The sequence below is a fragment of the Pristiophorus japonicus genome, chromosome 7 (genome assembly GCF_044704955.1).
Source record: "Pristiophorus japonicus isolate sPriJap1 chromosome 7, sPriJap1.hap1, whole genome shotgun sequence".
Lineage (NCBI taxonomy): Eukaryota > Metazoa > Chordata > Chondrichthyes > Pristiophoridae > Pristiophorus > Pristiophorus japonicus.
The window spans coordinates 40,119,621-40,136,396 of record NC_091983.1 but is presented as its reverse complement, the minus strand read 5'-3'; the positions used below and the strand labels follow the sequence as shown (position 1 = coordinate 40,136,396).

General features: G+C 43.5%; 1 protein-coding gene and 1 non-coding gene across 3 annotated transcripts in view; both read right to left on the bottom strand.

Moving 5' to 3' along the window:
* agpat5 (1-acylglycerol-3-phosphate O-acyltransferase 5 (lysophosphatidic acid acyltransferase, epsilon)) overlaps window positions 1–16,776 on the bottom strand; it is a 147,462-nt gene that overhangs the window by 105,715 nt on the left and 24,971 nt on the right. The gene's annotated exons all lie outside the window — the stretch shown is intronic.
* Window positions 7,770–7,840, bottom strand: trnag-gcc (transfer RNA glycine (anticodon GCC)). Its single transcript has one exon. It is a non-coding gene; the product is annotated as a tRNA-Gly (tRNA).

Sequence of the window (16,776 nt, the reverse complement as noted above, 5' to 3'; positions counted from 1 at the left end):
TTAAATCATTAAAACTGATGACAATTGGGAGTCATGTGATAACGATAATTGGTCTAACTCACATAGAGGATAACAGAATATCAACTCGGACCATGCAGATAGTGAGTGAGGTAAAGCTACTGCTGCTCTAAAGTTCTGATCCAAACGAGTTGGGTTCATACTGTGGATAGAACAAGGTTGAATTGTTACCTGTGCTGTTGGAGGGGAACACTGAGCAGAAGCAAGTTGCTTCCACTGTAAGGAAGGGGATAGGGGAAAATGAATAGGTACGTGGATCACTGTGGAATTGCAGCTTGAAACCACCAAAACAGTGGCACCATCAAATATTTAGATGCAAGCAGTCCTCCAGTCCCTCGACTAGAAATCTGAGGCAAATGTGGGCAGGGCAAAAAAAAAAAGTGTGAATGCAAGAGGGGGCTGGTGAGTGGGGGACAAAGAGAAAATTCAAGAGCAAATCCATAATACTCAATACACCAACCGCCTCGCTATTTTGACTAATAAGTTTAAACTTAGTTCAATCAAGGTTTTGGCATCCTGGAGGAAAACAGTAATTTCTGTGCTCATTTACGTCCTCAGGAACTTTGTGAAGAATATGTGCTGCACGAGAAGGGAAATTGCCTCCATTCATCTTTTGATAATTATAAATACAATTTCCGTGAACAAACAGGATGTTACATTAGACTGTTTGTAGAAACACAAACATGACATGCAAACTGAGAACTATATTGTAAATATATTGTAAATTGGCCCATCGTGTCTGCGCCCTGTCGAAAAAGAGCTATCCATCGTAATTCCACTTTCCAAGGTTTGGTCCATAGCCTTGTAGGTTATGGCCCTTCAAGTACATATTCAAGTACTTTTTTTTTTAATGTGGTGAGGGTTTCTGCCTCTACCACTCTTTCAGGCAGTGAGTTCCAGACCCCCCCCCCCCCCCCCACCACCCTCTGGTTGAAAAAAGTTCCCCTCAAATCTTTCTACCAGTTACTTTAAATCTATGCCCCCTGGTTTTTGACCACTCTGCTAAAGGAGTAGGTCCTTCCTATTGACTCTATCTAGGTCCCTCGTAATTTTATAAACCTCAATTAAGTCTCCCCGCAGACTCCTCTGTTCCAAAGAAAACGACCCCAGCCTATCCAATCTTTCCGCAGAGCTAAAATTCTCCAGTCCAGGCAACATCCTTGTAAATATCCTCTCTACCCTCTCGAGTGCAATCACATATTTCCTGTAATGTGGTGACCAGAACTGTACACAATACTCTAGCAATGGACTAACCAGTTTTTATACAGCTCGAGCATAACCTCTGCTCTTGTATTCTGTGCCTCGTCTAATAAAGGAAAAATATCCTGGAAGCCTTCTTAACCACCTTATTTACCTGTCAAGCTACCTTCAGGAATCTGTAGACATGCACTCCAACGTCCCTTTGTTCCTCTACATTTCTCATTATCTTGCCATTTATTGTCTATTCCCTTGCCTTGTTAGCCCTTCCCAAATGAATTATCTCACACTTCTTCAGATTGAATTCCATTCGCCACTTTTCTACTCACTTGACCACATGGTTGATCGTGATCTAAAATAGCATGGTGACAAATCTGATGCATGTAACAAGCCAACTGTACAAACAGACCAATAAATTTCAAATATTAACTCAATGCACTGCAAATTTTAATTTTATATTAGCTGGGATTTTGCGGAGCTGATGACACCATACGCATAGGCCTTGTAAAAGGCCCCGCAAGTTCCGGGTTTCCCCATGCGCTGCTCATGCGCGAAAAACCAGAACTTGCGATCGGGCAACGTTTGCCTTGAATGATCCTCCAAATGGAAAGAAAAATCACTTTAGCTGGCGCAGAGTTGAGCTATTTGAACATAAGAAATAGGAGCAGGAGTAGGCCACCTGGCCCCTCGAGCCTGCTCCGCCATTCAATAAGATCATGGCTGATCTGATCATTGACTCGGCTCCACTTCCCTGCCCGCTCCCCATAACCCTTCAATCCCTTATCGTTCAAAAATCTGTCTATCTCTGCCTTAAATATATTTAATGACCCAGCGTCCACAGCTCTCTGGGGCAGAGAATTCCATAAATTTACAGCCCTCAGAAGAAATTTCTCCTCATCTGTTTTAATAGGCGGCCCCTTATTTTAAGACTATGTCCCCTAATTTTAGTTTCCCCTGAGTGGAAATATCCTCTTTACATCCATTTTGTCAAGCCCCCTCATTATCTTATATGTTTCAATAAAATCACTTCTCATTCTTCTGAACTCCAATGTGTATAGGCACAACCTACTCAATCTGTCCTCATAAGTCAACCCCCTCATCTCCAGAATCAACCTAGTGAACATTCTCTGAACAGCCTCCAATGCAAGTAGATCCTTCCTTAAATACGGAAACCAAAACTGTACGCAGTACTCCAGGTGTGGCCTCACTAATACCCTGTACAGTTGTAGCAGGACTTCTCTGCTTTTATACTCTATCCCCCTTGCAATAAAGGCCAACATGCCATTTGCCTTCCTGATTACTTGCTGTACCTGCATACTAACTTTGTGCTTCATGCACAAGGACCTCCAGGTCTCTCTGTACTGCAGCACTTTGCAATTTTTCTCCATTTAAATTATAATTTGCTTTTCTATTATTTCTGCCAAATTTTTCCCCACTCACTTAGCCGTTCTATAATCCCTTTGCAGATTTTTTTTGTGTCCTCCTCACAATTTGCTTTCCCACCCATCTTTGTATCAGCAGCAAACTTGGCTACATTACACTCAGTCCCTTCATCCAAGTCATTAATATAGATTGTAAATAGTTGAGGACCCAGCACCAATCCCTGCAGCACCCCATTAGTCACTGTTTGCCAACCGGAAAATTACCCATTTATCCCGACACTCTGTTTTCTGTTAGTTAGCCAATCCTCTATCCATGCTAATGTATTACCCCCAATCCCATGAGCTTTTATCTTGTGCAGTAACCTTTTATGTGGCACCTTATCGAAAGCCTTCTGGAAATCCAAATACACCACATCCACTGGTTCCCCCTTATCCACCCTGCTCGTTACATCCTCAAAGAACTCCAGCAAATTTGTCAAACATGATTTCCCTTTCATAAAACCATGCTGACTCTGCTTGATTGAATCATGCTTTTCCAAATGTCCTGCTACTGCTTCCTTAATAATGGACTCCAGCATTTTCCCAACGACAGATGTTAGGCTGACTGGTATATAGTTTCCAGCTTTTTGACTGCCTCCTTTTTTCAAAATAGGGGCGCTACATTTGCGGTTTTCAAATCTGCTGGGACCGTCCCAGAATCCAGGAAATTTTGGTAGATTACAACCAATGCATCCACTATCTCTGCAGCCACTTCTCTTAAGACCCTAGGATATAAGGCACTTGTCCGCCTTTAGTCTCGTTATTTTACATAGTACTACTTCATTAGTGATAGTGATTGTATTAAGTTCCCCCCTACCCATAACCCCTTGATTATCCACTATTGGGATGTTTTTAGTGTCTTCTACCTTGAAGACCGATACAAAATATTTGTTCAATGTCTCTGCCATTTCCCTGTTCCCCATTATTAATTCCTAGTCTCATCCTCCAGGGTGCCAACATTTACTTTAGCCACTCTTTTCCTTTTTATGTACCGTAGAAAGTCTTATTATTGGGTTTTATATTTGCCCAACTTTTGCCCACACAACCCCATGTAGGGTCTGCTTGCACCTGCGTAAGGGTTACTATAAATGTTAAATCGTCCACAAAAATTTTTAATTCATTTATATAAATTTTGGCCCAGATGAAGTTAAATATTAGTTTTCAAATATTTTCTTTTATTGTAAATGCTTCATTAAAAGGACTTTTAATTAAATGTGAAAATAGGAACATCTCTATTAAAATTGTGTAAATTCTTTAATTATTTGGGGTTTTCATTGCTTGTCATTAAGGGATTCCTTTCGGAAATGACAGCAATGGAATCCTCCTTTCTGACAGGAGGACCTGGCCCACATGAACGCAGGGACGCTTCTGAACCGCCTGTGTCCCTGGGATCCGTGGACCTTTACGCAGGCGTATGCCTGCAGGCCCAGGACCCGACATCTCCGAAGTCCAGGAGCCAGCAGGTATGATATGGCTTCCTTTTATTGAACTGATAGTTCAGATCAGAGGCGTACTCCAAAGGTACACCCCCGTCCACAAATTCCGGCCCATTAATTATTAGTAATAATATATTCGAACATATACCTCCCCCCAACAAATATATATTTTCTTGGGTGCTTGGGCATCAGCTTAAAAGCTCTCGGGAAAACATTATGCGTATTTTCCTCAAATTCCTTGTCAGAAAACAGAAATATTTGAGTAAATGTGTAGACAAACTCACTTCACAAACATTGAAATTCGCTCGAACTCTATCTGCAGTAAATTTTGGCAACCAAATAGCCACACAGGAAGGAGCTGATCAGTTCAATAAAAGGAGGCCATATCATATTCATGTATCATTTTCAATCAGATTATCAAAAATATATCCAGAGAGAGACCGGCATAGTGGCACAATTCACTGAATTAGATTGAATTGATAGATTCTATTCCTGTCAAGCAGATGTCGGAGGCAAACGGTTCATTATACTGAAAGATTTCAACATCATGAGATATACAAAAGTTCGAAGTGGAAAAGTCAGGCAGAGCTTTGTTTTTAGAAACAAAATAATGAATAAGTGGCTTGTGGAATAACTTATCAAGGAAGGCCATTGAAGTAAATAGTACAAACAGGTACAAGAGTAATAAAAGATATATTTCTGAAGCAATCATTGGACATGGTAAGAATATAGGTACATGCGACAGAGGCGAGGCCTCTGGAGCTCAAGCGCCTGCTTTATGTTCATCGAAAACTACATTAAAACTCTGAAAAGGGCACTCAGATTTCAGAACTTGTATTATTTTTGGAATGTTGTTTTGTTCAAGTATTACAGCACTAATTATTTATTTATTTATTTTTGTTCACGTAATTACAATTTTAGTAAACTAATTCAACTACTAGTTTTAGCCTGAACAGTCTGGCAGTATGGAGTTTTCACCGATCAGAGTGGTGCGATACCAATGTGGGTCTCCCATGCTCAACACTTGGCAAGAGTAATGGTTAGTCTAGTGACACACCTTCGCAGGGACAACATTCAAATTTGAAACTTTAAGGTCATCGGTCTTGCTGGTCTGCTTACAGAAACTGCCTTTTTGCTGTGAGCCCCAATGATCTTATTGAATGGTGGTGCAGGCTCGAAGGGCTGAATAGCTTACTCCTGCACCTATTTTCTATGTTTCTATAATTTGCATTGAGAGTATAAATAGTAAAATGTAACACTGTCAGAGGTATAAGAGGAGGTTTTGCAGACTTTGATTTTCTCATGCTTTTATTTCTAAAGGTGTGATTTTTCACCCACTATTTTGCACAATCTTCTGTCCTTTTTATAACCATCGTCTCACTGATGGTATTTATTTATTGTTTAACAGTTTTCTAATAAACAATTTGCAGGTCATGTTTCAGATCAGCTTCCCTTCTGTTCCATACATTTATTGATTCCATTCTCTTTTTTTCTCTCAAGTTTCCAATCCGAGACAAAGCTTAATTGGGTTAAGAAAAGTAATACATGTATTGTCTTTACTGAAATGAATATATGCAAATGCAGAAAATACATCTACAGTAAACTGTTGGGATGCTATGTTCTTATTTGTTGAGTATATAAAATGTGTGTGTCGTTAATCCAAGTTCCTTTCAGACTCAACTTTGGTGAATTTTAACTCAGATTCGCTCTGAATTGATTAGATTGGTTATACTAAACATTTCTGGCCTTAGCCTCTGGACATTCTCATGGCTTCCTCTGCACTCGACATTCTGAAAGGAAGCGATGCAAATGCTAGAAGCACAAGATTTCTTTTCTGGGGAATTTGAGGGTACTTCCCACGCACAAAAAATAATGGCCCGTAAATTGCAGCCTCTCCTGGCGCTACGATGTGTGCATGCACCCACAGAGTCCCCGCAAGTACCGGGTTTAGGCGCACCAAGATGTAGTACTCGGTAAAATAATGAGACTAAAGGCGGACAAGTCCCCTGGATCAGATGGCCTGCATCCTAGGGTCTTAAAAGAAATGGCTGCAGAGATAGTGGATGCATTGGTTGTAATCTACCAAAATTTCCTGGATTCTGGGGCGGTCCCAGCAGATTGAAAAACTGCAAATCTAACGCCCCTATTTAAAAAAGGAAGCAGACAAAAAGCAGGAAACTATAGACCAGTTAGCCTAACATCTGTGGTTGGGAAAATGTTGGAGTCCATTATTAAGGAAGCAGTAGCAGGACATTTTGAAAAGTATAATTCAATCAAGCAGAGTCAGCATGGTTTTATGAAAGGGAAATCATGTTTAACAAATTTGCTGGAGTTCTTTGAGGATGTAACGAGCAGGGTGGATAAAGGGGAATCAGTGGATGTGGTGTATTTGGATTTCCAGAAAGCATTCGATAAGGTGCCATATAAGAGGTAACTGCACAAGATAACATTTTACAGGGTTGGGGGTAATATATTAGCATGGCTAGAGGATTGGCTAACTAACAGAGAGGCGGGATAAATAGGTAACTTTCCAGTTGGCAAACAGTAACTCGTGGGTGTTGCAGGGATCAGTGCTGGGGCCTCAATTAATTACCATCTTTATTAATGACTTGGATGAAGGGACCGAGTGTAATATAGCCAAGTTTGCTGATGATACAAAGATGGGTGGGAAAGCAAATTGTGAGGAGGACACAAAAAATCTGCAAAGGGATATAGACAGGCTAAGTGAGTGGGCAAAAATTTGGCAGATGGAGTAAAATGTGGGAAATGTGAAGTTATCCACTTTGGCAGAAATAATAGAAAAGCAAATTATAATTTAAATGGAGAAAAATTGCAAGTGCTGCAGTAGAGAGAGACCTGGGGGTCTCCTTGTGCATGAACCACAAAAAGTTAATATGCAGGTACAGCAAGTAATCAGGAAGGCAAATGGAGTGTTGGCCTTTATTGCAAGGGAGATAGAGTATAAAAGCAGAGAAGTTCTGCTACAACTGTACATGGTATTGATGAGGCCACACCTGGAGTACTGTGTATAGTTTTGTTCTCCGTATTTAAGGAAGGATATATTTGCATTGGGGGCTGTTCAGAGAAGGTTCACTAGGTTAATTCCAGAGATAAGGGGGTTGACTTATGAAGAATAGGTTGAGTAGTTTGGGCCTAGACTCATTGGAGCTCAGAAGAATGAGGTGTGATCTTATCGAAACATAAGATAATGAGGGGGCTCGACAAAATGGATGCAGAGAGGATATTTCCACTCACAAGGAAAACTAAAAGGAGTGGGGGGCATAGTCTCAGAATAAGGGGCCACCCATTTAAAAAAAACTGAGATGAGGAATTTCTTCTCTGGGTTGTAAATCTGTGGAATGCTCTGCCCCAGAGAGCTGTGAAGGCTGGGTCATTGAATATATTTAAGGCAGAGAAAGACAGATTTTTGAGTGATGAGAATAAAGGGTTATGGGGAGCGGGCAGGGAAGTGGAGCTGAGTCCATGATCAGATCAGCTATGATCTTATTAACATAGAAATATAGAAAATAGATGCAGGAGTAGGCCATCCAGCCCTTCGAGCCAGCACCACCATTCACTAAGATCATGGCTGATCATTCCTTCAGTATCCAGTTCCTGCTTTCTCTCCATACCCCTTGATCCCTTTAGCCGCAAGGGCCATACCTAACTCCCTCTTGAATATATCTAATGAAAAAGCTGTATTGGCCGGGAATCGAACCCGGGTTTCCCGCGTGGCAGGCGAGAATTCTACCCCTGAACCACCAATGCTTAAATGGCGGAGCAAGCCCGAGGGGCCAAATTGCCTACTCCTGCTCCTATTTCTTATGTTATGTTCAAACCTCTATCCAAAATAACATTCTGCAATTAAAATCTGTAAGATCTGGCAAAGCGTTTTCTCAATAGGGGCCAATGACAGGGAACTAGGGTGTGCAGTGAAATAATGGAATTATAAGTCAATACATCCTGTCTGGACCAATAACTCTTCAATGTTTTTTACTTTGGCAAAGATTCAGCAATGGTGAGAAACTCTAACTCAAGTGGTTATTGATCCTTATTGAAATGTAATTTAGGCAGCTGCAGTAGAATAAAAAATTTTTTCAATTTTTCTCTGGACAAGCTGACAACAGGCAGTGAAGGAGACTTGGTCGAGACAAAAAAAAATAGAAAATGATGGAAATCTATAACACATCAAGTTTTAATTTCTCTGTACAGATGCTAATGGACTTATTGTTCATGTTTTTGTTGCTACGCCTGGAAAAAGTTAATTGCGAATTGTTTGATCCCATACTCTGGGCTCAATTTTCCCCATGCCGTTTTTTGACGTACTGCCAGAGTTATGCCCATTTTCTTGGCCCCAACTACTCCAAAAAATAAGTAGCAAGTTTCCAGTTCTATTTTCTGAATTTGGCGCCGCGCAGCCTGTCCTGTTGCCTTGGAAGTCAGGGCCGCTGCTTTGATGGGTCCTGCCAGGAGAAAAGCAACCACCACTGCACAAACTGGGCCCACTCTCGAGGGAGGGGGCAAGTCCTGCAAATTCCACAGTCCAGCTTTGCTAAATGTTAAGTGCTGCATGGGCTAGCCATGCTTCAGTTCATGGGGATGTCGCAGTCAGCTATGTTTCGGTTGATGCAATGTGTTATCATTCATCGTGGTCCTTCAAATGAGCCTGCTGCCTGCACTGTGTGAGCCTACGCATGCCACCCACCCTGCCCCCTCCTCTGCTGCTAATCATTTGTCTGATCTGTTATTTTTTGCAGAACTTGAGGCCAACCATGACTATGCAGAAGATGATTCAGACGCAGACGAGCCTGAAGGGGAGAACATCTTCCAGATCAAGAGCATGGGGGGGGGGGAAGGGGGAGGTGATGGATGAAGCCTCCACTGTTGTACTCACTCTGGAGGAGATGCAGGTGCTGCCCATTGTGGTGCCAGCCCCTTTCCCGAGTGGTACGAATGTTGTTGGGACGTACCATAGTTTCCCACAGTCTGAGGCTGCGGGTCCCAGTGGGATGCAGCGAGCCACACCCAGTGTGAGGAGGGGAAGGAGAGCTCAACAGCACTCTCCTGAGGTGCAGGATATAACAGATGTGGTTCAGATGATGGCAATGAGTGCGGAGAGCATTGACCTTACACAATCACTCCTGGACACCATCAGTGGGGCAGGTGATGAGGTATCGGGACTGTCGGGAGAAGTAACAGCACTTTCACGAGAAATGGGAACACTGTCCGGGAACATGAGGAAGGGAATGTCTCAGGCAGCGGATACAATGTCGGTGCATGAGGGAGGGAATGTCGCAGGTAATTGACACACTGTCAGGGCCGAGGGAAGGAATATCAGTTAGCTGCTGCAATAAGGGAACATGCCCAGACCCCGCACCCATTGACAGAATCAACTGCCACTCCAATCCCCAGACCAGACTCTGAAGAGGCCCAAGCCGGGTCCTCCACATTACCGCCTGCCCCCATCAAGAAGTGCGCGTTACCAGAGATGTTCGAAAGAATAAACTTGGTACCAACCAGAGAAACACTGCACCGCGTGCGGGCAGGGTGGAGTCAACAAGACCAAGCGCAGCGGGCGGTCTTAGAATAAGGTGGAGGAGAGATGGGTGCAGCCTTTCTTTGCTGCTGCTGTTATTACTGTTGTAACTGTTCTCAAATTAAGTTTTTTGTAAGTTATGTAAATTTACAAATTTAAAAGTTAGTGATCTTAGAACTTTGTAAGTGATATTAAAGTTTGTAAGTGATCTTAGCTGAATACTTTAAAGTTTGATACAAGAATATTTTTATTACAGTTAAGTATAAACAAATGTTTGTTAAACTTTTGAATAAAATATATTGTACATTATAACTGAAATATTTACATTATTTTTTCCATTAACACAACACATTACAGAACAGGTCCAAACAGTAAACATGGTCCATGTGGAATTGTTGTCGCTGAGCCTTCAGGCAGCAAAGCGTTCACGGATGAGCTGCTGGCACAAGGCTCGAGCAATCGTTAAAGGGGCACGACGGCCCGCCCTCCTCCGCCGTCATGCTCCGGGTTCAGGTAGTTGCATGGCTTCCTCGTCGTCCTCCTCTTCTGCATGTTCCTCATCATCAGCCGCTCTCACCTCAGGTTGGTCTACTGCCAGCTGCTGTTGCCTCATGATGGCTTAGTTATGCAGCATGCAGCACACAACGGTGAACTGACAGACAATCTCAAAGGAGTATTGCAAGTAGCCTCTGGAATGGTCCAGGCATCGGAAACGCTGTTTCAAGCTGCCAATTATGTTGCGCGTCGCAATATGCAACATGTTGTATTCCCGATCAGCTTCTGTCCAGGTTACGCATAGGAGCGTCACACCCTTTGTCCCCCAGTAGTCGGCTCTGCCCTTCTGGCTGCTGCTGAAACATGGCAGATATAGCGCTCTCGCGTAGGATGAACGCATCATGGATGCTCTCAGGGTATCTTGCATCAACTGACATGATGTGATTCATGTCGTCACACACGAGTTGCACATCAACAGACTGGAAGCGTTTTCTGTTCCTGTACATCTCGAAATCCTCCAAAAGGAGCACCTGGGGCCAAGAAAGAGCGATGTGGGTGCAATCAATGCAGCCCTGTACCTTTAGTAAGCCAGCAATCCTGGAGAAGCCCAAAGCCCAGTCACGCATTGCCTGGGCAGTTATGGGGAACTTTATGTAGTCATTCCTCCGGGCATTTAGTGCAGCAGTCACCTGCCGAATGCAGATAAGTCTTGCATGTTGAGAAATGGTGCACACATCCCCAAAGATTTGGTCTGAAACGATCCAGATGCATAGAATGAAAGTGCAGCTGTAACCTTCACTTCAACTGACAAAGCAGTCCTCCTGACGCTTCTAGGTTGCAGATCTGCTTTTACCAACTCACAGATCTCAGTTACAAATTCTTTGCAGAAACGCAGCCTTCTGACACAGACTGCATCACTCAGGTGCAGGTATGAACACATGTCTCGATATACCAGATGCGGGTAAGACCTCCTGCCCATCATCCCATGTGCTCAGAGATTCGTCATGCGATGCCGTTGGATCATTTGTCTCCTCTGCAGCACCATCATGCAGAAGGCTTGCACGAGGTGTGGTATTGTCAGTATTGCGCCCATGATTAAATTGTACCTTTGTAAGTAGCTCAAAACGGCAGGCAGGACAAGCTTCTTTCTTGTCCCTCACCCCAACGTCGACGCCCTAGTATGGACCACACCCAGGTGTGAGCATGCACAATGATCGGGGAAACACTCCGGCCCGCCACCCCCGGGACTTTATTTGATACATAGTGGCAATAGTGTACAGCTTCTCATGCCTTCAGTTTGCCTTCCACACCCCCACCCCACCGAGCTTAATTTGATGCATCAGCATCATAGGCGGTCCCTCGAACGAGGTTGACTTGCTTCCACATGAGTTCACAGATGTTTCAATGAAGGACCCGATTTTCCAGTCCTGAACTCCAATTATAGGAGTGGAAGATGCATGTGTGTGGATTTTTGTAACGTGTGGTGACCGTCGCACATCAGCCACCACACAGGCTTGACAAAGCTAGACCTTTATCCAGTGGCAAGGGTTAACCAGGACGACTGGAGACCTGCTCTGCTGCACGGACCTAGTGTGCACACATATGCAGTGTGGGCTGGCCCGTGCTGCCGCTGGGCCCTCTGCTCTTCTGGGCCCCGTACCCTCATTTGCCACACCTCTGCCACGATCTCTCGCCGCTCCTCCACCACAAAACATTTGCCGGACTTCCGCCACGATCACCCACTGAATCTCAGCCAAGATCCCTCGCCGCACCTCCGCCACGTCTTTCCCGCTCCTCTGCTTTGCTAGGGCCCCACAAATGCTCCTGCCCACCTCCAAGCAGCGACCTGGGTCCTGATGACATCACCCACCGCGAAGCAGTCACACACTTGGAGCAACTCGCACTGGAAGTTGTAGTTGTCGGGCCCGCCGCTCCCTCTGTACATCGACACTTCCCAAGCCATCAGCAATTAAATAATACTTTGTCCTTATATTTTTCCTACCAAAGTGGATAACTTCACATTTGTCCACGTTATACTGCATCTACCATTTGTTTGCCCACTCACTCAACCTATCTAAATCACCTTGCAGCATCTTTGCATCCTCCTCACAACCCCACCTAGTTTTTGTGTCATCAGCAAACTTGGAAATATTACATTTGGTTCCTTCATCCAAATTATAATATAAAAAATATATATATATTGTGAATAGCTGGGGCCCAAGCACTGATCCCTGTGGTACCCCACTAGTCACTGCATGCCAACCCGAAAAAGACCCGTTTATTCCTACTCTCCGTTTCCTGTCAGTTAACCAATTTTCAATCCATGCCAATACATTACCCCTAATCCTATGTGCTTTAATTTTGCACACTAACCTCTTATGTGGGACTTTATCAAAGGCCTTCTGAGAATCCAAATACACTACATTCACTGGTTCTCCCTTATCTATTCTATCAGTTACATCTTCAAAAAACTCCAGGAGGTTTGTCAAACATGATTTTCCTTTCATAAATCCATGTTGACTTTGTTTAATCCTGTTGATATTATCTAAGTGCGCCGTTATCACATCCTTTATAATAGAGTCTAGCATTTTCCCTACTACTGATGTTAGGCTAACCGGTCTGTAGTTTCCCATTTTCTCTCTCCCCCCTTTTTTAAAATCGTGGGGTTACATTTGCCACCCTCCAATCTGCAGGAACTGTTCCACAATCTATAGAATTTTGGAAGATGATAACCAATAGAGCTACTATATCCATGGCTACCTCTTAATACTCTGGGATGCAGATCATCAGGCCCTGGGGATTTATCGGCCTTCAGTCCGATTAGTTTCTCCAGCACTATTTTTTTACTAATAATAATTTCCTTCAATTCCTCTTGCTCACTCGACCTTTAGTTCCCTAGCATTTCTGTCCTCTTCCGTGAAGAGAGAACCGAAGTATTTATTTAATTCTCCTGCCATTTCCTTGTTCCCGTTTGTCTGTAAAGGACCTACATTTGTCTTCACTAATCTTTTTTTTTTTTAACGTACTTAGAAACTTTTGCAGTCGGTTTTTATGTTCTTTGCAAGGTTACACTCATAATCTCTTTTTCCCCTCTTAATCAATTTCTTAGTACTTTTTTTTAAAAACTGAATTCTAAACTGCTTCCAATCCTCATGCTTGCTACTTTTTCTGGTAACTTTGTATAACTCCTCTTTGAATCTAATACTATCCTTAATTTATTTTGTTAGCCATGGTTGAGCCACTATTCCTTTTGTGTTTTCACGCCAGAAAGGAATGTATAAGTGTTGCAGTTATACACACATATCTGCTTTCTGTGTTGCAGAGCTGTGATTCGAGCAGCAGGCGAACTGACTCTCTCTGCCCAGCCCCGCTTCTCCACTCCTCCCCCGCCACCACAGATCGCCGAGCCCGGGCCAGAGAGCGGCTGCGATTCCCGGAACCTGAGCACTGCGGCATGCCACGCCGTGCCCGGGAAGCTGCAGGTTGCAGGGTTGCTGTGTCTTGTCGCTGCATGCTGAGAGTACCTGCTGTTTACTGTCTGTGTCCGAGTAGACACCCTGGGCCATCCCAACGCTTCCCCTCCTGCAAACCCTTAAGCTTGTGGCTTCATTTATTCTCACACATTGCTGGAACATTTGCCTCAGGGGGCTTGTGCTTATTATTAACCAGTTATGTTTCAGGCAGAATGTTTCTAAGTCAATTAGATCAAGGCCAGAGCCCATAATCCCACTCCCACTGAACAGCTTTTTCCAAAATCTTTCCAGTGTCCTTTGAGCAGCAAACTGCTGGAACTGGGAGCAGATATTATAGGTTCCAGCTCATTTCTCACCCCCTTTAAATAAACCAGGGTAACAATGAGATTAGTGGGAGACAAAGAGCAAATAAATAACTGTAGATTGCCAAAAGGTGCTGCTGGATTCCAACAGTAAGTGGGCTGCACTTTCCATAGAATAATGCAGCACAGAGAGAGGCCAATCGGCCCAACGTGCCTGTGCCGGAAATAGACCTTATTCTTGTTGGATTCATTATGGTTGCTTTTGCACATTTCAGTTAATCTGTTTAATCTTCCCACACGACAATCAGCCTAAAGGAACAGCCTGTGCAAACAAAACCTTGTGATGGGGAATCCGATTTGTTGCGGCCCTTATAGTGGCGAAGTGCAAGGCTTCTCATGTCTTCAATTCGCCTTCCACACCCAGGTTTCTTTTCAAGCCGAGCCCAGAGCCCTTGTCCGGGTGAGGGACCGATTTTGCTGGCCGACGCTCTGATCCCGGTTTGGTGGCGTGGCACTTTTAAAAAGAAATCAAAACTTAAAGAATTCCATGAAACTTCCATTTTCTGTGTTTTCAGTTGGAAAATATGCATCAAGCTTTAATTTTGTGTGTTCTTGACTCCCTCCCAAACGTTGCCTAAAAAACAATGGCGTCTTTCTGCGCCGATTTTTTGATGTGCGCTGGTTTCTCTTAAGTGCCTCGAAGGTTTTTCGGGAGTGGTCACAAATGCCGCCCTAGGAGAAATGCAAGTTGGCCAAAGTTGCATAATTGTGAAAAACTGGCGCAGACATCAGGTTATGACGCCAAAAAAAAAACCTAAAAAAATCGTAACTGAGTTATGCTGGCGCACAATCTTTGGGGAAAACTTGGATTTAGGTCCAAAAAAATGCGGCGCACGCCAAAAACTGGCGCAAATCACTGGGGAAAATTGAGCCCATTTTTATGTCACCAATTTTTCATCTTGCAACAGCAAAACTGCTGTCTGGATGCACACCACTGGAAAGAATGTTACCTCTTCCAGACACTGGGGCCCAAATTTTCCCAACCCTTTTGTTCAGTGCACTCTCCCGAGATGCGGTGACTTTGTGCGCTGGAAACGGCGCCGAAAAATGTACTCGCGATTCTGGCCGCTCTGCTGTGTATCCCAGGTCCTGGCACGGTGCTCCTCGTGGAGTGGGGGGGCAGAGCTACAGCCCTGCGCCGAAAACAGTGCCGACAGTTGCGCGCATTCGCAGTAGAGCGGTCGCGCATGCGCAGTAGCTACGTCCCATGATTGTGATGATGATGCCTGCAGAAAGCATCCATCCCCTATCCCAGGTCGAATGGCCTGCCGCGCAGGCTGGCCGCTGAGGACTGCAAGAAACAGGTTGGTGCGACTGAGTTTTGATCGGGTGGGGGGGGGGGGGGGGGGCGGGGGGGAAAAGAGAGGTTGGTCGTCTTTGGCTGCAGTCTAGTGGATAGCTTGTCGTGTAGCAATGTTGCTTGCTATGCTGGGCTGGCTTTGCATCGTTTGGTTGGGTGATGGTCTTGACATGTTAAAGAAGCACATATACAGTGACAGCCATGTGCTTAACCTACATCCCATCCTGTGTATAAATAAATAACCAGCAACATGCAGTTAGGTTGTATTACAAATAATGTGTGTGTGAAGCTCTTTGAAGATGTCAGTGGGCAAAAAGGGAAAAAGGGAAAATGGACAAAGAGAAAAAATTCCCACCCGAAAAGGGTTGAAAGTCGTTGGGATGGCAGCCGCGTTCTCCCTCCCTTATCCCAGGCCGAAGGTAGGATTTACTTCACCTCTGTTAATTTAATTATTTATTTCAGTTCTTTAGTTTTTATTGAATGGTTACTACTGCTTGTGCTTTGTTTGGTGCTTGGTGGTGCTTTACATGTAGTTACTTGCACCGATTCCTTAACTGTGAGCAAGGTCTTTCTGTGCAGACAAAAGCGGACACATACGCTGCCCTAAGTTAGTTTTTTCTGGCCAAATTTGCATAAATGGTGCAAGTGGCTGGGAATGCCCCCTTTTGAAAAAAAAACCTAACTAACTCACTTACACTGGCGCAAATTAAATGGCCATATTTGCAACTTAAAAGATATACCAGAAAAATCAAGTCACACCAAAAAAAACGGTGCAACTCATGGGGAAATTTGGGCCCACCATAACTACCTTGTGCTGTTACAGTATAAGTTACTGTTTGCGGAGAGAGGATTTGTGCTCTCAATCATAGCAAACTTGACGAATGTATACATTATAATCCAATAATGCAGAACGAAAAAAACCTTTGAATATCCTTGTTATTGATAGCTTATGGCATGCTTAGGTCCCAAGGTTCTGCTGTTCTTTCATTCTTCACTCAAATATCTACATCAAAATCTACAGCTTTTGACATGTCCACAGTAAATCACAATTTCTATATTTCCAGAAATTGATGTTAATGTCCTATACACTTCAACATGATTGGAGGTCTAACATTAACAGCTTCTGCTCCATTCTCGTACCTTAGGTCATTTAAAGCAAAGAATCTCCTTCCCAACAGCTATTATTTTTCATTGCAATGAATTGACTCCAGTGAATACAAATAATTAAAACTCAAAAATAATGCTCTATCAAATGCATTGTATTCACTCACTGTTAAATGATCATACATAACACATTTTTACATTTCATTTTCACCTTGAGGTTCGAACAAATTAATTACATTTGACAAATAACACATTATTTATTCAACAGTGACGGCATAAAATCTTAGTGTGACTAGAAGAAGGGGCTATATACTACCCCGCAGCCTCCTGATGCATAACTGCGACAAATTCCAATGTAAGACAAGGATTACATTTAATGCTGGCTGCTCAGCAAAATCTTACTGTAGCAGAATGAGTTTTTCCACTTAACAGCA